Source organism: Bos mutus, chromosome 3 (assembly GCF_027580195.1).
Source record: "Bos mutus isolate GX-2022 chromosome 3, NWIPB_WYAK_1.1, whole genome shotgun sequence".
In the NCBI taxonomy this organism is placed as follows: Eukaryota; Metazoa; Chordata; class Mammalia; order Artiodactyla; family Bovidae; genus Bos; species Bos mutus.
In genome coordinates this window covers 52,264,363-52,290,744 of record NC_091619.1, presented here as the reverse complement: position 1 = coordinate 52,290,744, position 26,382 = coordinate 52,264,363, and the positions used below count along the sequence as shown (strand labels likewise).

General features: G+C 40.7%; 1 protein-coding gene across 5 annotated transcripts in view; it reads left to right on the top strand.

The window, feature by feature from the left end:
* The first annotated feature begins 4,402 nt into the window (after positions 1–4,402).
* The window catches only part of LRRC8B (leucine rich repeat containing 8 VRAC subunit B), a 78,957-nt gene continuing 56,977 nt past the window's right edge, over positions 4,403–26,382 (top strand). For all 5 annotated transcript variants that reach the window (XM_070367734.1, XM_070367732.1, XM_070367730.1 and 2 more), the window contains exon 1: positions 4,403–4,585. The gene's annotated coding sequence lies outside the window, so the exon portion shown is untranslated. The remainder of the gene's footprint in view (positions 4,586–26,382) is intronic.

The following is a 26,382-nucleotide window of genomic DNA, read 5'->3' as shown; positions in this document are numbered from 1 at the left end:
CCCAGAAGACAGATCAACTGGGGATGCTGGGCATCCTGCTGCAGGAATTCATGTTTTTCCTTTGGAGAAGAGGCTGGAAGTTCACCTTTCTAGCCCCTGTCTCATAAGGAAATGAAAATGCATATTTAAGACAGAGTGGGCAATCAATACAGTGGGATGTGAGAACACAGTGTAATTAGTCATGAGTATTCCATCCTGGGACCATGATAAAGGATCAACTCACACAGAAGTGTACAGCTGGCCCTGCACAATTAGTTTCTAGTCAAGCTCCCTTATTCCAAAAACATGTGCAATGAATGTCCCACTCATTCTACCTTTGGAATTTTTACCACTGAGCTCATTCTCAGGGGTCATTCTTAGAATTTTCCCCAGGCCCAAGGAAAGCTCATGACAAACCTCTGTAGAGACTTCCTTGGTGGGTCAGTGGTTACGGTAGAGGCCATGGGTTGGATCCCCTGGTTGAGGAATTAAGATCCCACACACAGTGCAGCCAAATAACTTAAAAACAACAACAACAACAAACCCCTCTGCAACCATGAAATTGAAAAGATCAGGAAAACATGGTGAAGTGTTTGGTTAAAAATAGATTAAAAATCTTTGTCAGTGACAATGAGCCCAACTATACACAGCTGAACCAGGGGGGTTCTGGCAAAGATTCTGAGAATGCAAAACCATGAATGCCTTCTAGCTTTTCTTTTCTTCTGACTTGATGTCTTAGTAAAACTAACAAACTTGAACCATGATGGTGACACAGTATTTAAAAGTAATATTCTAATTTAGAAACTTAAAGCTAGCCAAACTTCCCCAGACCCATGTTCATTTGATTCTCCTCCAACCCTGTATGGCTTACCAATCTCACCTCACCTTTAAAATGCTATATGCTATCTGGATAAACCTCCATTAGAGTACACATCTTTTAAGAAAAGGAATTATTATATTTATCTCGGTATTCTCCCTAACCTCTGTCAGATCTCCAGTGCTTTCTTTTATACACTGTAGGCATTCAATGTTTAATTAATTTAAAGAAATAAAGGATTTTTCACTATCAGAAATAATTTTAGAATTAGAAAAGAACTGTTAATACTGGATAATATTCTGTCTTACATTAATCATGAAAATTCTCAAGATACAGAGAAAACTCTTATCAAGGCAGCCACATGGAGCATAGTTTAATGCTGATGTCACTCATTTTTCCCCCCAGGGTGTCAGCTCAAAAGGGGCCTGCAAAACCCATAAGTTACTTAATTACTTCTTGTTGGTCATGTAGGTCAATAACCAGATACCAAATCATAGTGTTCCTTTCATTTCTATTATTCATGTCACTGGGCAGAGGAACCAGCCAAATTTGCTATCTACAGTCATCCCCTTTGTCATATGAATATGACAAACCTAGCACTCACTAGCTTAGTCTCTTACTCAATGGGATGTTGTAGAAAACAGAATTTCAACTTCTGCTTCTTCTAGAAAGTCTGAACTTACCAGAAAGAGATTGACTGATCCCTGAAAATGGATTGGTTATTAAGACAATATATGGGCTAGATAAGACAAAGATATAGGATTCAGTTTTTCTAAATTTTGCTTCCCTTTCAATAAAGTTCCCCTTTCTTCATGAGGCTTTGTCTATTATCATCTGCACTGATCCATCTCTTTAGTGGAGCCTAAGTAGTACTTGTTTTCAATGTGTTCATCTAAGCTATGGGCTGCTGAGGTCAGGGACCAAGTCTCATGCTTTTTTGGTATTGCCCACCATGTCTAGCATACTTATGTGCACATAATAAGTGCTTTAATATACATGTGTGCATGCTAAGTCACTTCAGTCGTGTCCAACTCTTTGTGACCCTATGGACTGTAGACCGCCAGGCTCCTCTGTCCCTGGGATTTTCCAGGCAAGAATACTAGAGTGGTTTGCCATTCCCTTCTCCTGGGGAATCTTCCCAATCCAGGGATCGAACCTGCATCTCTTGTCTCCTGCATTGGCAAGTGAGTTCTTTACCACTGGCAATAGATTTGGACAAATTTGGCTCTGGAAATAGTGACTGAATCTTTTAGAATTTTCTTTGATCAGAATAATTGGTTTTCTTTCATCAAAATAAATTGATCAGAGTCCCTTAGAGGATTTTAGATACTTCTTTAAGGACTGAGCATATTTCACGATTCCACTAATCCTGTTTTCGAAGAGATTACAATGTAGTAGAAAAACTGGGCACAGGCATAAAATTCAAACAGTATTTGTATTTCTCATTATAAAGTCTAGCCTGGGATGCCAATAATTTCTAGTTACTAAATATTCCTCTGTATGGGCTTGAATCATGTGCACAGTATTAAAGTTTTTCGAGAATAGCATTTGAGGTCATTTATTTTTCTCCTGTGATGTAAGCAGGAGCTTATATGAAGTGAAACAGGAGAAAGAAGAAAAAGCATCTGTTTGATGGTACAGTTTCAGAGAAGTATTCTCAGAAGCAATATCACAAATTCAGAAGCCTACTTTCTCCAGTGTCAGTACTATATGTGTCACCGTGGAGGGTGATTTTGTTCATGAGAACTGGAATAAATACATTCATAAGCCACATATCCAAGATGAACCCAAAGCTAATACAGTTTTAATGAACTTGAGCACTTCAACTTCCTGCTGATGGTGACTTGGGTTATCAAGCATGGGAGTCACTTTTTTATTCATACTCTCATAGGAATTGAAAACATAATTTTCAATTATGATCATTCAGTTTATAATCTATTTTATAGATGAAGAGGTTGACTTCCAAAAAGGTTAAGTATAACTACTCCAAGTCACACAAGTAGTGATATTCATGGTTTTTGGAAGGGGAGAGAATATTCCTTTCCAAACATTCAAAGATACATATGGAAAGCTAGACATTAAAAATTTTTAATGTCATGACTTTACAATCGATCAGTATTTCTTATAGCACTTGCTTTTTTCCTGTTTCATATGTAATTCTGAATACATTTCATCTTCTCCAGGTTTTAAGCAGTTTGATGACCAAACTCAAACCTAAATTAGCTTAACACATCTCTACATACACAGTGTCTCACACTCATAAGCTATATTAAAACTCTATCAATGACCAAAGGAAGGAATGCTCTTTTGGCTTCTCCTCCAAGACAGCTGCCAACCCAGAATGGAATGGACCAAGAGAGAAAAGAGTAGTGTCATCACAAAGACAACCAACCCTCTTATTCCCTTCTGGGGTAATTCAAATAGTAGTCCTAGTCTCAAGTCTCTGTCTGACACAACCCAGTCTCACATATCTCAGTTGTTCCATTTTCTTTACTCCCATTTATACAAGCCGATCAGATATGTTCCAACTGTGAGTCTTTTATAGCCTCTATTTAATTCCTTTGGGAGGTCCCTGTACAAACATTTTTTTAATGGAAATGTGACTGCCATAGCAACTGAGATATAAATGTTGCCTAAGTGAATCACAGTGTTAAGGATGATAGTCTGCAAAAAGACTGAGTTAAATCTGGGGTAGGGATGAGAATCGGGAGTGAATGACGATGATAAAAAATTTTGTCCCCCGAATTCCTGGCTTTGGATTTACCTTTTGTTTAACTTTTCCCACCTAATTGTGGAGGGAAAGCAGTGGGGCAGTAGATGGGGTGAGCCTGCAGTTTACCAGCAGTAAAAGGCTGGTGATGAGTAAAGCAAGACCACTCTACAGCGTTCTTCTCTCCCCATGCGGAGGATAAGGACATATATGAGAAAGACGGATGCAATTGGAGGCCCAGCATCTTAACTTAAGCCGCTTAGTTTGGTACAACCGTAAACTGCCACACAGGGCTCGGCCCAGCAGCCTAAGGACGCAGCGTAAGGAAAGGTAAAGGGATTTCCCGCAAGCTCCACCCCCGGCTTCCCTAAAGATTCAAAACACATTATGTAAATAAGTTACTCTGGGTGTGCACGTGAGAAGGCGCTGGTCCGACAGATAAATACTGTACTTCCAAAGCCCCTTGCACGTGCACCTGGACAGTCCTAAGCCCCTCTCTGGTCTCTTGAAACCAGCCCTCCGCGTTCCTAGCCCCAGCTCGATGGGCGCAGGGCACTGCAGCCTGCACACCGGAGGCTGTGCGGAGCGGGCCGGGCGGCCACATGGCGCGCTCCTGGGTGATGGCAGCTGCGCTTTGTTTCCATCAGCAAGGGGTGAGTCACAGGTTCCCGCAGTTCCTAAGCTGGGCAAACCACTCGGGCCAAGGCTGCTGCAAATTTAACAGCAGGAGCAACTACCGAAGCAGCCGCATCCCATTTCTCCTCTTCCTACTCCTCCTCCACCGCCACTGCCGCTCGGCCGCGGCCACCTCCGCCTGCTGCCTCCACCCAGTCCCCTCCTCCTTCCCCCGCGAACTTAGTCAGCGGTTCGCGCCGCCGCGCCCCGATTGGCCAGCAGAACTCGCCGCGTCACAATGGAGCCGGTTGGAGGCGGTGAGCCGGGCAGCGCTGGGGCTTCCCGCTGAGCCCGCAGCAGCCGGCGCCGAGGAAGTGCGGGCGCGGGGCCGCCGCCGGCGCGCCCGAAGCGGCGCGGGGCGCACGCCGTGAGGAGCGCCGGCGCCCTGGGCCGGAGGCGCACAGGTAGGTCGGGGCCGGACGCCCCGGGTCACGGAGGAGGAGCGGAGCCGATCCAGGTGATGGAGGCAGAGAACAGGGCGAGGGGACGCAGCAGGTGGGGTTGGCCGAGCAGGTGCGGTTACCTGTTCTCGCCTCACCTGAGAGCCGGGCCTGCGGGCAAGTGGCTGGGCGGGAGAGATGAGAAGCGGTTTTGCCACTCCCTTGTCTCTGGGAGAGTGGGAGTGATGCCCGTGACTCCTCCGGGGTGCTGGGGTCATTCGGGGCAGGAGGAATGGACGCTGTCTCCCCCATAATCGCGGCGCTACACCTAAGTGTGAGCTCTCGGGGCGGGGCGGGAACCGGGTTCTGGTTTCCTGGGGCTGGAGTCTCGCCCTCCCTAGGTGAGCAGACCTGTCCGGAGGGCGTCCGCGCTTGGGTCGCTTTCCTTTGCCCCCTGCCTTGGTGCTGTTCGTTGACACACATTTTTCTGCTCTTGGGAAACCTATTATACAGTTGTTCACCTACTGTTTGATGGTGGTGTTGGCTCTCATTTGTTTGAGGGAGAAGGGAGCAACTTCTACCGTTTTCGAGAGAGAATCTGAGTTTCCCCTTACTAGGCTGCAGCTAAGCAGGTGCTGAGAGGTCAGAAGGGAGGAGGCTCAGTGTTGGCTCATCACTATGTCCTCAGCTGACTTCCCAAAGTCCATAGGTTGCCTTTAGTCAGATGACGTGTGTGGAAGACTTTTTTTGTGGTCAGGAAGACCCTGCCGGCAGCCCCCTTCACACCTCCCCCCCAAAAGGTCAAACCTGAACTTAAAAACAAAAACCTACCTCTAAACTTTCTTTAATAAATTCGCCTTGCCAAAAACTTTTAAAAATCCATAAAAAGATACCGGTATGAAAATTTAATTTGCAAATAGGTTACCAACTTAAAATAGACAGTATTCACTTTTTTTTTTAAAGAGAAAATGGTATGTGTCTTTATCAGACTATTAGGTTTCCTAACCTTTAGGTCTCCTAAACCTCCTAGTTAGGTTGTAGTACACAGAAGCAACCAAACTGCAGTGTAATTATTTAATTACAATAACTTCCAGGTGCTGAGGTTGAACCTCCTGAGAGAACCCCAAGTGCTCTTTGATTTGTGAGTGTCAAGGTGACTTCCTTTTACTCCTGGTTTCCTAGTCAACAGCTTCACCCTTGAAGGAATGTGAAATGACAGCCAATCCCGCAAGTGACTGGGCCTCTGTGATTTAACAATATTCGTCCTAGCATGTCTGATGTTACTCTTAGTTCAGGTAATGAGGGGGACGGAGTTGTCTCCAAGTGTTCGTTGAGTCATGATACCTACTATCCATTTACTACATGTTAGAATTAAATTTTGTATTATGTGAAACTTGTTCTTTTTTTCTTAATTTGGAAAAGTGTCCCAGCACGTCCAGCCTAGCGTGAAGATTCACATGTTGAGAATGATTTCATTTGACTAGTTGTTAAGATTTGCTTTATAATAACCATTGTCCTCCCCACTGCTGTTTCATTCCTCTGAAGCCTGGGAATGAAAAGGGTTCTATTGAATATCACTGAAATAGGATATCAGGTCTTCTAAGCTGTTTTTTTTTTTTTTTTTTTAAGAGAATTTGTTTTTTAAAGCAGTTTTAGGTTCACAGCAGAACTGAGAGTAACTGCAGAGAGTTCCCAATATACCCCCTGCCCCCATTCATGCATAGCCTCCCCCATTATCAACATCTCCCACTAGAGTGAGACACTTGATACATAGATGAAGCTACATTGAGACGTATCATCCAAAGACCATAGTTTAGAGTTCACTGTTGGTGTCATACGTTCTGTGGATTTAGCCAATATGTGTAATAACGTGTATCTGCCATTATAATACCATCACGTATGATCCTATATCGTATGATCACTAGCCTAAAAATCCTCTGTGATCTTCCTAGTCATTCCTACTACCTGCCTAACCCTTGGCAACCACTGATATTTTCACTGTGTCCACATTTTTCTTCCAGAATGTCAAATAGCTGGAATCAGTCTGAAGCCTTTGCAGATTGGCTTCTTGCAATTAATATTATGCATTTAGGTTTTCTCCTTGTCTTTTCATGGCTTGATTAACTTATTTTTTTTTAAGCACTGAATAATATTACTTTATGGCTCTAGATTTTTTTAGACTGTGTGGGTATTTTCCTGTAAGTGGCTTGAAGTTTGTGATTTTTTGTTTTATTTTCTGGTGCGGAAGGTTGGAAATATTTAATATGTGAAAGATTCTTATTTGAGCCGAGATTTTTATTTATAAACAAGTTTTTGTAATTTATGAATCTATTTTGATGGTATCTGAATATTTTTATTTTCTTTTTGATTTTTTTAACTGCCCATAAAAATAGCCTATTTAATCTAATCTCTCATGTTCATGTAGTGTCTCCCAAGTTGAATTTCCAATTTTTTTTTTCTCTTTTAGACTTAAAAAAAAATAAAAGTCTCTTTTTTTCTCTTTTTTTTTTTTCTCTTTAAAGCATCCTTCTAGCATACTCTGGTATTATCAGAAGCAAATGTATGCTGGCTCTGTCCTGTTACCCCAGACTCAATGGCATGGTTTCCAGTGCCTTCTATATAGCGTGTCGCCTCTGCTTTCTTGACTCAGGGCGTACTGCTTGTTCTGCAAACATTACAAACCCATGACCACTCATGAGGAATTTGGGAGGCCCAATTATAGTGTAGGGTTTCTTTAATGAATTGTCAAGTGTACTCTAATTTCTGTCATCTCTGTTTTCATATTGCTGCCTTTTCTTTTATTGCTTTTGCCCACTTGCATTCTATTTCTCATCTATATTTTCTAAACTTCCTATGTACCTTTATTATGACAGGTTTTTACAAGGTGTTTAAACTAATGTCTTTGGCAGACATAACAACTTATTTTTTCCTTTTCTGGATTATTAACATTGATCTTAAATAAAATTGGTCCTGTCTGCAGTCACTGAATCTGTCTGCTAAGTTCTTATCAGTGCTGTTCATTTAGAAATTGAACAAAGGGAAATAATAAGCTCCCTGTTCTATGACTTCCTCTTATTTAGGATTCTGCTCAATTGCAACAGAATTTAAATTCACTTCTTCAATGCTGTTGTGAACGCATGTAAAGGAAATGAATAAAAATGAGTTGTCAGAGCTTCAACCTTGACCTTTCCTTTTGCCTTTTTGGCCCTTAAGCCTTGATATGGGTCACGTGATTCTCCTTGGTTCTTTCCAGACTCTGTATCTTTGAACTTCATCTCCTGCTTCTTCAGTTTCAGGGTTCCTTTAATTCTGTGTTGTGTTTGTTTCATCCTGTGGCCATTTTCAGGTATTTCTACAATGCCTACTTCTTGGTCAACAGTATCTGTCAGAGACATCATCAGCTGCAAAGCTTGTATTTCACTTGTCTTTCCAGCTCCACACAGGTGACTCAGATCTTCTCTGCCCATCTCTGATGGAGACTAAATTCTTTACTGTCAAGTAGCATATTCCCTTTGATGATCTCTCAGGTAGGAAGATTTGAGAGCATATTCAAACCATCCTTCTTTTCTTCTGTCATATTTTTTTCAGCATTTTTACACTTACCCCTCAGATCTATTGCAGATTATAATCAAGAATTCTTCAGGCTTCCACCTAAGAACTTAAGCTATGCAGATTGATGGGCCTGGATTTGAACCCTACACTGTATCACTTTGGATGCGTTACTGGATTAGTTAAGATTAGCTGCCAGTTACAGAGACCACAAAGAACAATGGCTTAATTAAACAAAGCAATGTTTGTTTCTCTTTCACGTTAAAGAAAAGTTTGCAAAGAGACAGTCTAGAGCTGGTATTATGATTTTGCAAATCTTTTCAGACCTATGCTGGTTCCACCTTTTAGAACCTCAGACATCAAATCAGACCCTCAATCTTGTGATCCAAAGGGGAGCTTAGGCCATCACATTTAGGTTCCAAGTTTAGAAAGGAAGACGGAAGGAAGGAAAGAAGACAGGGGGGAAAAGCAAGAGACCAGAGTCTCTTAAGGAAATTTCCTGGAGGCTGTCGTACACTTTTTATTATATCTCATTGACCAGACTTTGAGTAATATGACCTCATCTAGCTTTTCACTTTCATGCATTGGAGAAGGAAATGGCAACCCACTCCAGTATTCTTGCCTGGAGAATCCCAGGGACAGCAGAGCCTGGTGGGCTGCCGTCTATGGGGTCGCACAGAGTCGGACACAACTGGAGCGACTTAGCAGCAGCAGCTAGGATAGAGACTAGGGAATATTGTCCTTACTTGAGACAATCTTAAGCCCAGCTAAAACATGGGAGTTTTGCATCCTTAGTAAGATAGAGGGAAAGAAATATTGGAGTAGTCAAACACCACTGTTATTCTACACCTCTTTTTTTCTTGACTTGTTACCCATCTCACAGGAGTCTTAAGATTAAAAGAAATATTAATGTGAAAGCATATAATACAGTATCTGGTGTAAAACAAGCTTTCAGTGAATGTTAGTTCATATTCCTCCTTACTCCTTTTTCATAAATTATCGCATTTCTCTGCTACCACATCATTGGTATCCAAATCCCATTTTAAATACTGGCCCCAACTGATAGTACTAGCCTATAGTCAGGTTCCTTATCATGGGAGAAAGTAACACATTATGACTCAATGTCAGCATCTACTTCTTAGCTTAAAGGGTGGCTAAGATTTAAGATATAGCTCTTGGAATCAAATATAGCTAGATATAAATCCTGGCTCTGTCACTTACTCAGTATGTAACCTCAGCCTCTTGCACCTTCAGTTTCCTCATCTGGAAACCTGCGGTAAGATTCAGATATGAGAAGTATGGAAAAATTGTATTTAGAGTGCCTAAGAAATTGTGTGATTAAGTGCTAGCTTTTCTTTTAAAATTTGGCCCAATCTAGGTGAACCTTTCAGAAAATGACCTCTTATTCCATTAAAAAGAAGTTTTAAAATTGGTCATCTCCATACATATCTAAACCCACTCCAGTGTTCTTGCCTGGAGAATCCCAGGGATGGGGGAGCCTGGTGGGCTGCTGTCTATGGGGTCGCACAGAGTCGGACACGACTGAAGCGACTTAGCAGTAGCAGCAGCATACATATCTAAATGAGTGTTGTTAAATTTTTAGTCAGACTTTTTGAGAATTGTCCCCAAAATCGGTTTAAACCTTGAATAGCTACAAAGTCTTTGCTTTTTTAAAAAAACGAAAACCAGAATAGCTCAGCCTTAACCGTCTTCAGCCTTGATTTAAATGATTTTGGCAGATCCACTCTCAGAAATCATTCCTACCAGTGAGTATATGTCATAGTATTTTTTTTTTCAGCATGTTTGTTAAGCACCTACTGTGTACCAGATATGACTATGCCAGGTTCTAGGGACACAGCAGTAAGCAAAAATGTACATGGTCCCTGCCACCGTGGGGGTTGCAAGATACTAGGGGAGACAGGAGAATCAATCCCTGCAAATAAATGAAAAAAATTGCCACTTAACATGATCAGGAAGGAGATGTACAGGTGCTGTGAAAGTATGTGCAATTATCTTATGGTCAGAAGTTGAATGGTATCTTTAGGAAAAAGTCGGCCAGTGCTTGGAAGCAAAGAGGTGTTGTGGGAGTGTGGTTTGAAATGAGCTCTGTCATGAGATGAGCATGGTCCGAGCACAGATCAGTGTCCCACAGGTTTCCAGCACCATACCAAAGAAGGCATATCATTTGGAGCCATCATTAAAATACGTGTACATAATATATAACTTCTCCATGTGAGTCTCTGGAAGGGACTACATAATTCAGGAATAATTTAATTCTTTTATAATTTATTTATGCTTTAGTGACAAGCTTTAAATTCAGATACCTTTTTAATTTTTGATACACCAAGCAGATACATCTGAGAAAATAGCCAGTAAAATAGGGTCTTTTGAGAGGGTCAGAGGATTGATCTGCATCACCCTTAGTGAGTGGAACTTGAAGACCTTTGGCTGGACAGGTTGACAGATGAATAGGTAACCCACAAAGCAGCAGTGGATGATGACCACAGGCGGGGAGGCAAAGGCAGTGTTTTCTGGAGAGTGGGCTGCATTAGTGAGCTTGGGATGGCCCATCTCAGGGCCCACAGGCCGCGCAGCATCCCATCTCTCCAAGCCTTTCAGGCTTGCATAGGTAGGACCCAGCTTAGCACCTTGACAATGGTATACCATTTTTCCTTGTCCTTTCTAGCTGAGCTCATGGGGGCATCCTTTGGGAGAAGTGTTGCATCTCTCATCCCTTTGAGGGCCTTGGAGAGTGTCTGGGAGGCTCTGTTCTCACGTAACGTGTTAAGGCATGACTGAGCCTGCGTGGCAGAGCTGCCTGCCATTGGACTTCAGGTTGTGTCTTGCTCTGAGCAGATAACATTTATGATGAATTTCGTCCATCTAAAAACTTTAAAGTTCATCTCTCTAGGCAAAACTGAGTTTGTTCTTGGCCCCTGATTCAATGCCCAGATAGGCAACTGAGCCAGTGACTTGTCTTTGAAAAGTGTGTGTGAGTCATGATGCAGTTTCTAGATGTGCAGTGCTGTGCTTGGTGGGCAGGTTCCCAGACAATTTATGCTCTGCTAGCACTGCCCTAAGGGGCCGCAAGCCTTTTAACTTCACCCTCCCAGGAATGCCTTTGGAGCTGGGACTTCCTCTGGCTAACCACTAGCCTGGTAGTTGGAATTCCTCCCTCAGGACATGCCAGCCTTTTTACTACACCAGGGACTTCTCCATTGCCTGGACCCCCTTCCCTTATGAGTCTGTGTAACTGCTTCCTTTTCAATGAATAGTTGGCTTCAGTGATCTCAGGGATCCTTTCCCTGATCACCTCGGATAAAATACATCTGCCTGCCCTCACTGTAGTCTTTCAGGCTTTGGTTTATTGTTTGCTGGCTTGTCCCTACCAGAATATAAGTTCTGTGAAAGCAAGGATCTTGTCTCCCTAGTATACCTGCTCTTAAGCCTGGTATGTAGTAAAACTCCCCAGACTGCTACATGTGGTTTGGGGCAAAAAAATTAGCCCTTTGAACGTAAAATGGGGATAATAGCATCTGTGCTACCTGCCTCACAGAACAATGAGGAGCTGGAGTTAATATATACCAAAGATACTCTCCCCACTCCAAACTTGCTGTTTATCTTTAGATTTCATATTTTTGCAAACAGCAATACCATTTACCCAATTATATAGCCCTAAATACTTAGAACTCGTTCTGGGCTTCTCTTTGCTTTGTTCCCTGTTAAACTGCTCTATAAATTCTGGTAACCAGTTTGTCCAGAGGCCGCATCCTTCAGGTCCCTCCCGTCAGCACCCTTCCTTCACAGCTTCTTGACTGCCTTGAGTCTTTTCCAGGCCCGCTGCTTATTGCCTGCAACCAGTAGTTCAGTTTGTAGTCTTTCCAGTCTTCTACCCACCTCCCCCCTCAATTCGTTGTCCACACAAGAGGAAAATAATGATTATGAAAGGTAAATTTCATACCACCATTGCCTGGTTTAATAATCCTTTAATGACTTACTTTGTCAAAGCATCAAGTCCAAATGCCTTGGAGAGCCATATAGTATAGTCTTCCTCTGCCTGCTTCTTCAGGTCTCCAGTTTCACCTTTGACCCCTCATCATTTCTAAATCACGAACGCGTGCACTGTGGATACAGCATGCAGTCACAGCCCATGCACCGGGCATCCTAAACTGTTTGCAGTGCAAGGAAGAAGGTAGGAGGTAGCCAGACGGCTCCACTCCATGCCCCACCCCCTTTTTTTCACCTTTTCTCTATCTGTGGTGGTCATACCCCCTTGTCACTTGCTCATGTTTCAGGAGTCAGTTCAAGCATACTTTTTCTGGAAGACCATTCCAGACCCTTCCCTCTGCCTACCACTTCCAAGAGATCCTCATTCCCTTCTCTGTGCTACCTCCGAGCCTTGTACACTTCCTATAAAGATTATTTTGTTCATCCTCTGATTGAGCTTCCTGAGCCAGGCATTATACGTGGCATGTAAATTGATATCTGGGAAAGAATTAGGCAATAAAACTCAGTATACTTATTATCTAGTCCAGGGCTTTGTTACAATAACATTCTTCTGACTGGTATTTGAAAATTTGAAAGATCTCCTTGAAGGTTAGAAGTAGGAAGAAGAATTATCATGTATATGCTGGTAGTAGGTATCAATTGAATGACCGAAATATTTTGTCAGTGAGCTAGTGTTTACTGAATATTTATTGTGTTCAGAGTTCTGGATTTGGCCATTTGCAGGACAGGCTTGAGTCAGCTCTTGGAACTTTTCTAAATTAACTCTGGCTTTACCATTCTATCAGAAGTCAGAATTTTAGATGGTCAGCACAAGTTCTCGGTTTACAGGCAGTTTAGAACAAAGTATCTGAATGTTTTTCATCTAATACCCCCTGAAAGGATTTTGAAACACTATCTCCCTCTTCATGTGTTTTAAAAGTTTATTCTAAATTTTTTAATAGTTGTAATAGATGGTACCTGTGATATATAAATATTGATTTAGAAAGACATTTTTTCTAATGTACCCAGTGTAAGTTAAATACTAGAATGATTTTTTATCTACCATGCCATCCATTTAAAAAACACAAAAACAAGCTTGTTTAGAAAAGCTGGAAATTTTACATAGTTACTCCCCATGTAACACTTATGTTTGAAAATCTTTCATTGAATTCCTTATCATACTCTTGTAACACACATATACATACAACATATTTTTTGAAGTTCTTGTGACTATAAGGCTCTAAATGTTACATAAAATTTCATTTGGATTGAGTTTTTATGATTTTGACTAATACACAGTTGACCAGAACAAGTATATTAGAATTTTGATAAATAATTATTAAGCATAGGTAAAATATTATGGGAAATAACTTCTTGATGAGATGCCTGGGACTTAAAAAATATTCATGCATAAGTAAGTATTTCATATTGCTAAGATAAGATAGGCTTCATAATCAAGTTTTCTTTTTAAATGTAAATGCTTAAGACACTTTCCCATATGTATATGAAAATGAAGGCAGTATAATTCCACTCTATTTTTTAAACTTCTGAGGTGTATGCCAAAATTGCTTAGTAATTGATCACAAAAATGATTTTCCATGTTCTGCTGTCTGACTTAGTTATATCTCCCTCCAGTGTTGTTTGAAGCAGAGAAATGGATACTTTTTCCTTAACTCCCAAAAGGATGTTTCAGTCTTCAAAGTCATTTACTTTCTTAACATCTATAACCCTACAGTTATCTCAAATGACCCTCAACTTGGGGCCTGGAGATTTTTACTCCCCAAGGCGCAGTGTACCATAAGCAGACTCCTGAGAAATGAAAGGTTTGCCTTTCTTATGGAGTGTGGGGAGAGGATGACTATGAAAAGGGAAAGAGGGAGATGACCAGAAGTAACCAATTGGACATCAGGTGTTCTGAAATAGACACTTTTTTTTTTTTTTTTTTTGATAGAGCGTAATCATAAAGCAATTTTATTTGCCTGATCAGACTCACTTGGTGGGCTAATTCCTTCTCTCCCTTAGACACAATCTCTGGTAGACCTAGAGTTTTTTCCACTTGTTCATAGATAATCAGAGTCTTCCAGTTACCCTTGGTCACACACATATGCATACATACACAAAAACCAGTTTCACTACAGGGATTAAAAAATCCATTCTTGTGTAATAATGAGAACTCTAAACTTGAAGTTAAAGTGTCTTTTCTCCCATTGGGCCTCTAATTGGGCCTGCAATTAGAAAGGCAAATCCGCCCCCAGTTCCCACATGGGAGTTTTTTTTTAGGGAAGGTGGGGACCAGGAAAGGACTTCTTCAGCAGAACTGTCTTGACCTGAGATGGCACCCTCTGGGTTTAGGGGGTGTTGAAACTGACTCTCAATGGTCCTGGGAGATCTTCAAAACTCTCAATGGGCCTGCTGTTGTTGCTGCTGGTAAGTTGCTTCAGTCATGTCCGACTCTGTGCGACCCTAGAGACGGTAGCCCACCAGGCTCCCCCATCCCTGGGATTCTCCAGGTAAGAACACTGGAGTGGGTTGCCATTTCCTTCTCTGATACTTTATTTTTTGGCTATGCTGCAAGGCGTGCTCAGGCTCTTTGTTCCCCGAACAGAGATTGAACCTGTGCCTCCTGCAGTGGAAGCACAGTCTTCACCACTGGGCAGTCAGGGAAGTCCCAGAAGCAGATACTTTTAGACAGCAGTTAATTGGTGATCTGAAAGTAGATTCTACCAGATTACCCCTTCTTCTGAAAACAAAAGGCCCTCCAAATCCCATACCTCACTTTGTAGATCAATTGATTGGGTGCTGAAGAAAACTTTTCCCTGTCAAGTTAGCTATCAACTTTAAGGGAAAATGCCCCTAATAAGCCAATATAAAATTTTCTTCTTGGTGGACAGGAATATTCAATAGGGAAAGAACATAGAGTGAATCACTGTTTTAAAAAGACTTGATGGAAGCTAATTTGATACCATAGTAATGGAATTAAAATTATCCATTTTAGTAAGTATACTCAAACTCTCCTAGAATATTTAGAAATACTTGTTTATACCCATTGTTAGACTAGATACAGATAGAATGTTGGTAAAGATCAACAGATGCTTGACTGACAGTCACATAGGTCAGTAGGTGACTGATTTCCAAGTAGTCCCATTGAAAAAAAAATTTTTTGCAGCGTTTTATCAGGAATACTAGGGTTTTGTTTTTTTTTTTCCCAATGAGGAGGTTATGAATTACATGCCAAAAGGTTTGGTCCCAAGCTAGGTTTAGGAAATTTTTTTTCTTTGCAGATTAATGCATTCTGAAGGGAGAGGAGTTGAGCCTGGCCATCATCCCATTGATTAAGAAGTCTTTCCTGGGGTCCTCTTGATCCTAGATGCTCTTGACACCATGTATGTAAAGACACTGTTCAGAGGTCCACTGTGCCCTTGCCTTCTCCCACCAGTTTGTAGCAAATCTCTCCCGAAACACTTACAGAGCCCCCACTGCATTACTATATTTTTTGATGTTTCTTCTAAAATACTAAAGCATTTATGCTCACATTTATTCTCCTGATGACTTGTGGAAGACAGGTCAAGTATTATTCCCATGATGCAAATACGCATACTGGGTTTATAAGGGGATATGTGGCTTGTCTCAGCACACTCCACATGTTAGCTGCAGATCTGGTACCTGATAAAGCAACTTTTTTAATGTATATTGGCTGCTTCCTTTTCCCAGAATCATTTTATAGAAGGCTCTAAAGATTGGAAAACTTGCTGTAAAGTGGTCATATAAAAATTAAGATAAATATGCTCACAAATGCTTAGTAGAATACATTGTTCTTAGCAAGCCCTCAGCTTTTTAAAAAAGAAAAAAGATGTATTTGAATTTTGAATCTGCTTTTCTTCATTTTATGGATTAAAAAAAATTATTCAGTATTTTTGGGGGCACTTAATATTTGCCAGGAATCACCTCAGCCCTGGGGATAAACCCAACAATGAAGAAAACATAAAAAATGTTTCTTTGCATGGAGTATACATCCTAGAGGAGGGAAGATAGAAAATACGCAAATCTGACATACAGTATTGATCTTAACGAGTATCTCTTTTTAACTTTTTTATATTGTAGGTATCCTTGAGGGTCTTTCCCAGAATAATACAACACATATGCATAACATTTTAACGTGCCTTGAAATCATCCTTACAACACTTCAAGTTCATTATTTCTGTTCTCAGTTTTTCTTTTTACTGATAAGACAGTAAGGTTGAAAAAAGCAAAGTGAAAATCATCCAGTGTCACAACTAGTTGGCTTCCCTGGTGGCTTAGCATTAAAGAATCTGCCTGCAGTGCAGGAGATGCAAGAGACTTGAGTTTGATCCCTGAAGAAGATCCCCTGGAGGAGGAAATGGCAACCCACTCCAGGATTTTTGCCTGGGAAATCCCATGACAGAGGAGCCTAGCAAGCTACAATCCCTGGGGTCACAAAGAGTCAGACACAGCTGAGTGACTGAACAACAACAAAGTTGCTAGATTGTTAAACTCTTTCAATTTAGTCCATGAAGTGTCTCCTGCTTTATGTCTGTGTGTGTGTGTGTGTGTGTGTGTGTGTGTGTACTGCTTTTATTTATGTAGAAAACCTCCCCAAGTAGCTTATATGGCTTAACGTAGCTCCTTTTCCCATTTCCTGACCCATAACAACATAAATAATATCCCAAGTATTCCAAATGTCTTAGAAATTTTTCAATGAGGAGAACTCAGGCTGGTAGCAGAAAAGGAAAAAACAAAAACAAAAATGGAGATCTTGGAGTGGGAAGATTTTCTTACAGACCTGATAGGGACTGGCAGTGCCTTTGAAGGTCTGTGGACAGACACCAGAGGGATTGGTGGTGGGAAAGGCTTTGTCCCAGTTTCAACAGGCACCCTCACCAACCCACCCAGTGATTTCCCCTTTGGACATTTTATACAAAAACTTCGAAGATAAACTTGTCAGTTTCAGGAAAATATTCATTGTGTCAACTTATCTTCCCAGCCACACTTCCGTCACAGATGTCTCAACTTTTAGTACTATGAAATAACCAAAAATTTTAAGTAGTAATCGGAATGAGTGTGTAAGTTTCAAAATTGGATGCTGTGTAAAGGTTTTGATTTGCATGCAAGATTTTCTAATAAAATACATCTGGCTTTTAAAACCTTCAAAACTTACCAACTCCACCTCCTACAAAACACTGATACTTACTGAAATTTTAGGCTGCTTTCTATTGTTGCTGTCTTAAAGACAAAGAAAACCTACTTTTTTCCATTAGAAGTTCCCCTTAATGTTATGTTGATAGAAGAATTCTATCCTCTTCTCTCTTAACCAGTGAAAAGCCCTTTCTTCCATATTCCCCATCCCCACCTCCATTTCTGGGTGTTTGTAGCCTACTTTTCCATCTGTGTGCCTTGTTACTATGGTGATGGGCACCATAGAAATGGAGAACAAAGCGGATGTAATAAGCATCTCCTACATGGTTCACAGTGCTAAAAAGGGATCTAGGTTTTTTTCAGGCTTGTTCTTTATTGGTGGTAGAACTGGACCAACCCAACTGGGAGGGGGCACTGGGGTTATGAGCTGATTCAGGCCCTGCTTTTCCCATTGTTCTCCTCTTCCCCAGACCTTCCTTTACCCAGAGTCATGAAGGTGAGCAAAGAGTAATGGGGGCTTGTAGGGGGGATGTGGTACAGAAATTAATGCCATAGAGTCACCGCACTGCAAAAGACAAATCTACTGACGCATATTACATATGGGAGGGAATCATGAACTGGTTTTAAGGTTTACCAGTCATCAGTCCTATTACCTGAGTTAGCAGTGTTCAGCTTTACCTCACATTAGAGATTTGCCAGCCTAGGTTTTCCTGCCTTCAAGATGCTTAGCCTGTATTAGACATTTTTTAAAAAAGGAATACAGATTTATCTTAATTACTGATAGCTTGCAGTATTTGGTCCCATCTGTTTGAATTTTTTAAAATGAGGTTAAACTAATGTGTACTTATTTTGCTTGTTTTAGAATTACAATTAAATATTTTCCCTGCATTGTGGAAACTAGTATTTTCCATAAAATCTGGGAGAAGGTGCCCACAGGTATTTACTTTTATTTTTAATTGGAGGATGATTGCTTTCCAGTGTGTGTTGGTTTCTTCCATACAACAGTGTGAATCAGCTGTAAGTATACATGTATCCCCTCCCTCTTGGGCTTCCCTTTAAACCTTCTGCATACATGATCATTCTTTAATACATCTTCATGTATCAGATTCTTGGACACCCATAATGAAATACCCAAAGATTAAATAAAATATTCCAGTTAATCAGTTCCATCTTCTGGACAGTTATTTCTAAATTTTTAAAAATTATGTTTTAAGTTTTACATTGCTCATATTTTATGTCTCTGTTTTATGTACAAGGGAAATAATTTAGCACAGTCCTTTAGTATATAAAGTCATAGGACATGAATCAAATTTAGAGCTAACAAAGATGAACATTCTGTTTTTCTGTTGCATTGTAGCATGAAGGCCTGAAGTTCTTTTTGACTGTAAATTCTTGCTTCTTTGGTCACATGGCTCCTTTCTTTTTGCCTGATGAAATAGTATTTTGCCAATTTTATCTGCTATAATGGCTCTTATACTGATGTGAAAATAAGCTCGCAATCAACCTCACACTTTGTGTTTTAAGTATAGGCCCAGTGTAGCCCTCCCTGCCAAAGTCAGCTCTTCCCCTTTGTGTCGTGAGCAGAAGACTGAGAGCACCAGAGACTAGAGTGGGAGCTGGAACTTTGAAAATCATAGCTTCTGCTATAGCAAAGTTATATGTTAAAGCCTGACCCTTAAGGTGATGGTGCTGGGGAGACGGGTGAGAGGTAATTAAGTCCCAGGAGTAGAACCTTCAAGAATGGGGGTTGTGCCTTTATGAAAGAGACTCAGGAGAATTTCATTGCCCCTCCCACCATGTGTGGACACAGAAGCAGTCCTTCTGTGAACCAGCAACTGAGCTCTCTCTAGACACTGACTCTTCTGGCACTTGATATTGGACTCCTTAGCTTCTAGAACTGTGAGAAATAAATGTTTATTGATTAAGCCTCCCAATCTTTGGGATAGCAGCCCAGATGGATTAGGACAGCTTCAAAACCTGAGTGTCTTCTGACTAGAAATGAGAGAAGACTTGGGAGAAGTAGTGTGGGTTCTGTGGGAAGAATAATGACTCTCTTTGCAGAGGAGAGGTCTGTGGAAACCAGGTAATCCCTCCACGCAGGATAGCGCCTTGTTTCCCAGAAGGCTTGAAAACTGTGGGCTCGTTGGATTTGCCAGGAGTTTCTCCCTTCATGGGCAGTTGTTCTCTGATGCCTCCTGGGAGTAGGGAGTATCCATTGCATTTGATATTATCATCAGTGAGAAGGTAGAAAGTAGGCCAGCTAAACTATTTCTATTTTTACAATCAAGCTGGCATTCTGAGACACTGTGTCACTTGGCTCCCAGTTAAGGAAGATGTTAGGCAGGATAAGAGTTCACTCTCCTTAGTCATTTTGCTGGCCTCTACTGCTCCACTCATGACTGAAGGAAGAGGTGAATGAATGAATGCATGTTTACTGCTGGTCATTTTATTGAGTTGTCAGTCAGTCAGTTCAGTCGCTTAGTCATGTCCGACTCTTTGCGACCCCATGGAGTGCAGCACGCCAGGCCTCCCTGTCCATCACCAACTCCCGGAGCTTGCTTAAACTCATGTCCATCGAGTCAGTGATGCCATCCAACCATCTCATTCTTTGTCACCCCCTTCTCCTCCTGCCTTCAATCTTTCCCAGAATCAGGGTCTTTTCCAATAAATCAGTTCTTCCCATCAGGTCGCCAAAGTATTAGAGTTTCAGCTTCAGCATCAGTCCTTCCAATGAATATTCAGGACTGATTTCCTTTAGGATGGACTGGTTGGATCTACTTGCTGTCCAAGGGACTCTCAAGAGCCTTCTCCAATACCACAGTTCAAAAGCATCAAATCTTCGGCACTCAGCTTTCTTTATAATCCAACTTTCACATCCATACATGACTACTGGAAAAGCCATAGCTTTAACTAGACAGACCTTTGTCAGCAAAGTAATGTCTCTGCTTTTTAAGATGCTGTCTAGGTTAATGCTGAGCTACTTTTTATTCCCCTCAAATGTCTCTTTGAAGATTATGCACATTCTGGCTAGTCTTCTGAGTTTGCCTGTTGTGCTGACATAGATAAATTCCATAACTGTCTCAGTTGCCCCATGTGTAAAGTGGAGATAGCCTCATGGTGTTGTTGGGAGCATGAATAAGTTCATTGATATGAAAGGCTTAGTAGAATATGTAACATATGATTATCTTCGATGAGCATCAGCTTCCATGACTGAGTGTTACAGTATGTGTAGTGAATTTGACTACTTCAGCCTCACATCAGCTACTTATATAAGGGCTTCACAGAACACTGGGCTTGTTTTGTCTTATCTACTTAGGAGGAACTATTAGGGCCAGTCCCATTTCATTTGTCTTTTGATGATTTATAGTAAGTTGTTTCACCTAACTAGGCTTTAGATGAACTTTTTTCTGGTTATTTTTAGTTTCAAATTACTTAAGCCTTGAAGATTAGGCTTTTGGATAGTTATTGATTGTATAGGAACACTACAAAGAATTTGTCTGTACAAAAAACACTACAGTGTTAGAAGAAATTATAGCTGTCCCAGGAGGAGATTGGAAAAGCCTGAAGTCTTTGTTTTAGCCTGAGATTTGTTCAATCTTCACATTCTCTGAAATTCAACCTTGAATTATTCAGCAAATGAACAGGTAAAAAAATTATGCTGCTTCACATTTTTAATGCATATTTTTTGTGATATGTAAACCTTAACTTTGAAAAGTCTTTCATGATAATTGATCAGCATGGGTAACATACTGATGAAAGCCACGTAAGTCTAGATGGTATAAAATCCCCATTGCTATTTGTTAGAAGCCTTGGAACTCCTTTGTTTCTTGTCTTGTGCATGAAGGTGACTGAATCAGTGACTGGTAGTTTCCTTAAAGCGTCTAGATAAGAGAAAGTTTGTTCTAACAATATCTCATTTTTGAAAAATGATTTTTTTGGTTTGTTTTCTTCAGTCTCTATCAATGTGTGTGTGAACAGAGAATGAGTTGTAAGAATGCAGAGAGTTACCTGGTATGTGCAGTAGAGGATGATGAGAGGGGAAAGGGAATAGAGGAAGGAAACCATTCTGTAGTTCTCCCTTTTGATTCTGTGTTTTTCCTTTCAAGTGAAGTCCTTGGAGATGTTACACATGGTGCAGTCTTACAAAAAAAAAATTCTTTCTGAAAACATTTTGTTTCTTAATGAGATTTATTTTGGTGCTTTGTTGTGATTGTGCTGGGAATTTTGAAATGTTCTCTGTGTATTTGTGTGATTTTTGACCTAATAATCTCATTTGGGTTTACCACGCTTAGCAGCTGTTGTTTTTACCAACTATTGCTAAATTGTGTTAATGTTCAAAGTTGAAAAACCTTGTTTTCTACATTGGCCTAAATTATCCAGAGTTTTATAAAATTTAAGCCTTTTCCTCATTCCTTGTACTTTTCATTTAGTTGCAAGAAAGCTTATAATATTAATATTCTAATGGAACAGCATTTTTTGAATAAAGCTATCTATCCTCTTTTTTACTGGAGGAGGGAGAGACCTTGATTCTATTGTAATTTAAGTAGTGTTTAGTGTAATATGATAAGTGTTTGCAGTTTGATAGTAATGATTATTCTCTGGCAAAGCAAAAGGAAAATTTGAGAAGTCAAAGGCTTTGAAAATGTCCTAGGAGACAATAAACTCAGAATTATAGCCATTTTATTGGACAATTATGCAATTTTATTTGAAAGAGGGCATCAAATGTTGAATTTTGACTTTTCATTTAATTAAAGTAACAAGAATTTTTCCTAAATAGCTGCCATCTTGCTTCCCTTGCAGTTTAAAAGTTCCCTTGTTTTTAGAGATCCTTCAGTGTGTCTGTTTTAATTATAAAGCAGTGGCAGGGGTTGGGTTTTTTGTTTGGTTGGTTGTTTTTGTCTTGTTTTTTGTTTCTTTTATGGCTGTGCTGCTCAGCGTGGGGGATCCTAGCTCCTCGACCAGGGATTAAACCCATGCCCCCTGCAATGGAAGGATGGAGTCTTAACCACTGTACTGGCAGGTCCCAAGGCAGTGGTTTTTGCAACTAGACTCTAGGTACGCTTTTAAATTCCCCCAGGGGTTAACTTTGTTAGTTCTGAATCTCATCTGACTTCTATTTTTCACATTCCCATTTCCCCTGTTGAGAGCAAACTCTTCTCATATATTCGAGATCTAAAGCAATAGTTGTCCTTGTTATCAAGTCAGATGGCCAGGTAATGATGTGTATCAACAACATGCTTTGTAATTACAAAGCCATCTTTGCGTATATAATTGCATTTGATTCTGAGAGTTCCAGGTGGCTCAGAGGTAAAGAATCCGCCTGCCAATGCAGGAAACACAGGAGATGCGGGTTTGATCCCTGGATCGGGAAGATCCCCTGGAGAAGGAAATAGGAACCCACTCCAGTATTCTTGCCTGAGAAATCCCATGGACAGAGGAGCCTGGCGGGCTACAGTCCTTGGGGTTGCAGAGTCAGACATGACTGAGCATGTACGTATGCATGTCTGACAGTCTAGTGAGGAAAAGAGAGAGAAAGTGGCTATAGTTAATTCCTATTTTATGGGAAAACCTCAAGAAGTCACTCAATATGCCCCAGAATAACATACAAAGAGTAGGACCAGAACAAGAACTAGTTCTTTTAGCTCGGTGTCTAGTGTTCTTTCTGGCTTATCATACTTTGTGGGCATACCCTGTTCTATGCCTTGAGATGTTTGCCATACAAGTAATTGAGTCAGTATGCTGTGTGAGATTGGTGTACTAAATTTTTATAAACTTTCTAAAACCAGGTTGTTACTTAGTTTGCTTCCTACTGAGCATCATCATTTCCCTGTCAGTGCAGAGCAGTTTCCTGCTTTGCAAGCTAATGACATCGTGAGTGTACAGCTTAGGAGGTCAGGAACAACAGGACGATAATAAGAGAGGCACCCAAGGAGACATATAACTAGGTGACAGGTTCAGTGGAGAAACAGTGTAGGAAGAGAGACCCAAGCGAGCCTCGTCAGATGAGATAGAATTTGGAAAGGGGAAGGGAGTAGAAGGGAAATATCTGACTGGAGATGTACAGGACATAACTGAAATACTGTATATTTCAGTATACAGTACTGGAATATTTGTGGGTGAAATAATGACCAGGATTTGCTTCAAAATGAATCCTGAGCATGGGTGTGATAAGAGTTTGTTAATTGTTGAAACTAAGTGGAAGGGTACATGGGACTTCCTTGTACTGTTATTTGTACTTTTGTATGTATTAGGGATTTTTCATAATAAAAAGCTTAAAATATAACAATGGTACGTTTTGGACAATGAGTCGGCTGCCTATTTGGAATTAAGGGCATGTTCAGAGGCGCAGTGGGAGATGATGTTGGAAAGACAGTGTGGGAACAGAGTTGGTGCTGGGAGGAGTTGATGAAGTCTGGGTCCTTCTGAAGTCCAGACTCTCTGGAGTCCTGATGAAGGCCAGGACTCATCATGTTCTAATCAAGTCTCTGCCGAAGTCCAGACTCTCTGGAGTCTGGGTGATACTGGTAGACACCGCTTCATTTTCTGGACTTGAGTTTCACTTGACTGTGAACGTAAAGGTAGAGTTGTAGTACAGCCTGCCTCTTCATCAAGGATGACAGCAGCCCCACTTGGGGGTTTATTTGGCCCCATCACATCTGACATGCCATATTCCACTCGGGAACGCACATTTTAAAAGGGCTTTTACAAACAGAGTCGATGGTTATGTGACAGAAGGTGTCACATCTTAGGAATCTTTCTTGTAGAACATTTCATCAATTTATGGTTGTCTACCTGAAAAGGACTTATTTTTCCACCTGCCAAGTTCCTCCTCTGCTCTTTTTAAAACTCTCTGCCCTATGTGCCTGAGAATGGGCAGTAAAAGCGAAATAAAAACACTGCTCTTGTTGTTTAGTCGCTCAGTTGTGTCCAACTCTTTTGTGGCACATGTGCCTGACAGCCTATAATTTCACTTCCTGGAAGCAGCCTTTAACAGCAGACTGAGTTACATACAGCAGCACTGAAGCCTATAGAAAGCCAGACACCTTGGTGTAGCTTTCTAAAGCAGAGTTCCCTCTTCCTTCCTACTTAATGTGTTTCTCTGTTGCTAAGGGAAAAGAGGTGAGAGAGAAATTTGATAGTTGGTACTATGAAGGAATTATTAATTATTTGGTTGTGATTCGGTGGTACAATGGAGTTGACAAGAGTTAATTATTATATTTTCAGGAATTCTGCAAGCCAGTTGTTAAACACAGCCTTCAAAAAATTACACAAACTTAAAGTGTTAAAGTAACACTCAAAACTTATCACTTCCTATTTATTTTTCTATAATTTGCTATTATCTGTGCTCTCAAGGTTATTTATAAGTGTATAAACTACTTAAGGTTATTTACATGTAATGTATATGTAAAGTTCAAACTACCATACAGTTGTACTCATATCAGCAAGGTCTGCTCAAAATCCTCCAAGCTAGGCTTCAACAGTACCTGAACCGAGAACTTCCAGATGTATAAGCTGGATTTACAAAAGGCAGGGAAACCAGAAATCAAATTGCCAACATCCATTGGATCACAGAAAAAGCAAGAGAATTCTAGAAAAACATTTACTTCTGCTCCATTAACTATGCTAAAGCCTTTGACTTGTGTGGATCACAACAAACTGTTGAAAATTCTTTTAAGAGATGGGAATATCAGATCACCTTACCTGTCTCCTGAGAAACCCATGTGCAGGTCAAGAAGCAACAGATAGAACTGAACATGTAACAATAGACTGGTTCAAAATTCGGAAAGGAGTGTGTCAAGGCTGTATATTGTCTCCCTGTTTATTAACTTACATGCAGAGTACATAATGTACAATGCTGGGCTGGATGCAGGACAAGCTGGAATCAGGATTGCTGGGAGAAATATTAATAACCTCAGATATAGAGATGACACCACCCTTATGGCAGAAAGTGAAGAAGAACTAAAGAGCCTCTTGATGAAGGTGAAAGAGGAGAGTGAAAAAGCTGGCTTAAAACTCAGATTCAAAAAACTAAGATCATGGCATCAGATCCCATCACTTCATGACATATAGATGGGGAAACAGTGGAAACAGTGACAAACTTTATTTTCTTGGTCTCCAAAATCACTGTGGACGGTGACTGCAGCCATGAAATTAAAAGATGCTTACTATTTGGAAGAAAAGCTATGACCAACCTAGACAGCATATTAAAAAGAGAGACATTACTTTGCCAACAGAGGTCCATCTAGTCAAAGCTGTGGTTTTTCCAGTAGTCATGTACGGATTGTGAGAGTTGGACTGTGAAGAAAGCTGAGCACTGAAGAATTGATGCTTTTGAACTGTGGTGTTGGAGAAGACTCTTGAGAGTCCCTTGGACTGCAAGAAGATCAAATAAGTTTACCCTAAAGGAAATCAACCCTGAATGTTCATTGGATGGACTGAGGCTGAAGCTGAAGCTCCAATACTTTGGCCACCTGATGGAAAAATCTGACTCATAAAGACCCTGATGCTGGGAAAGATTGAAGACAGGAGGAGAAGGGGACGACAGAGGACAAAATGGTTGGATGGCATCATCAACTCAATGGACATGAGTTTGAGCAAACTCCGGGAGATGGTGAAGGATAGGGAAGCCTGGAATGCTGCAGTTCATGGCGTCGCAAAGAGTCGGACCCAACTGAGCAATTGAACAACAGCATATATAATGTATCTGCATAGTGTAAGTACCATATATATGCTGTACATTTCTTTTCAACCCCATTGAAATTGGCAAGGACTCCCGTCCTCCCCTGGCTAGAGAACTGGTTGTTAAATACACTCTTGGGTATGATTATGATGTTGTGGTTATGTTTTTAAAAAATTCTTTACCTGTTGGAGATGACTGAAATAAGTCCAATAAAGGATTAAATCTAGAATTTGTTTCAAATAATCCCATTGGAGTGGGTATCATGTTTGTTGTGTCAGAGTAATGGACACACAGGCTTTATTTTACTACTGCTCTCTACCTTTGTGTATGTTTCAAATTTTCCATAATAAAATGTTAATAATTAAGGAATATGCTAAGTCGCTTCAGTTGTGTCCAACTTTTTGCACCCTATGGACTGTAGCTCACCAGGCTTCTCTGTCCATGGGATTCC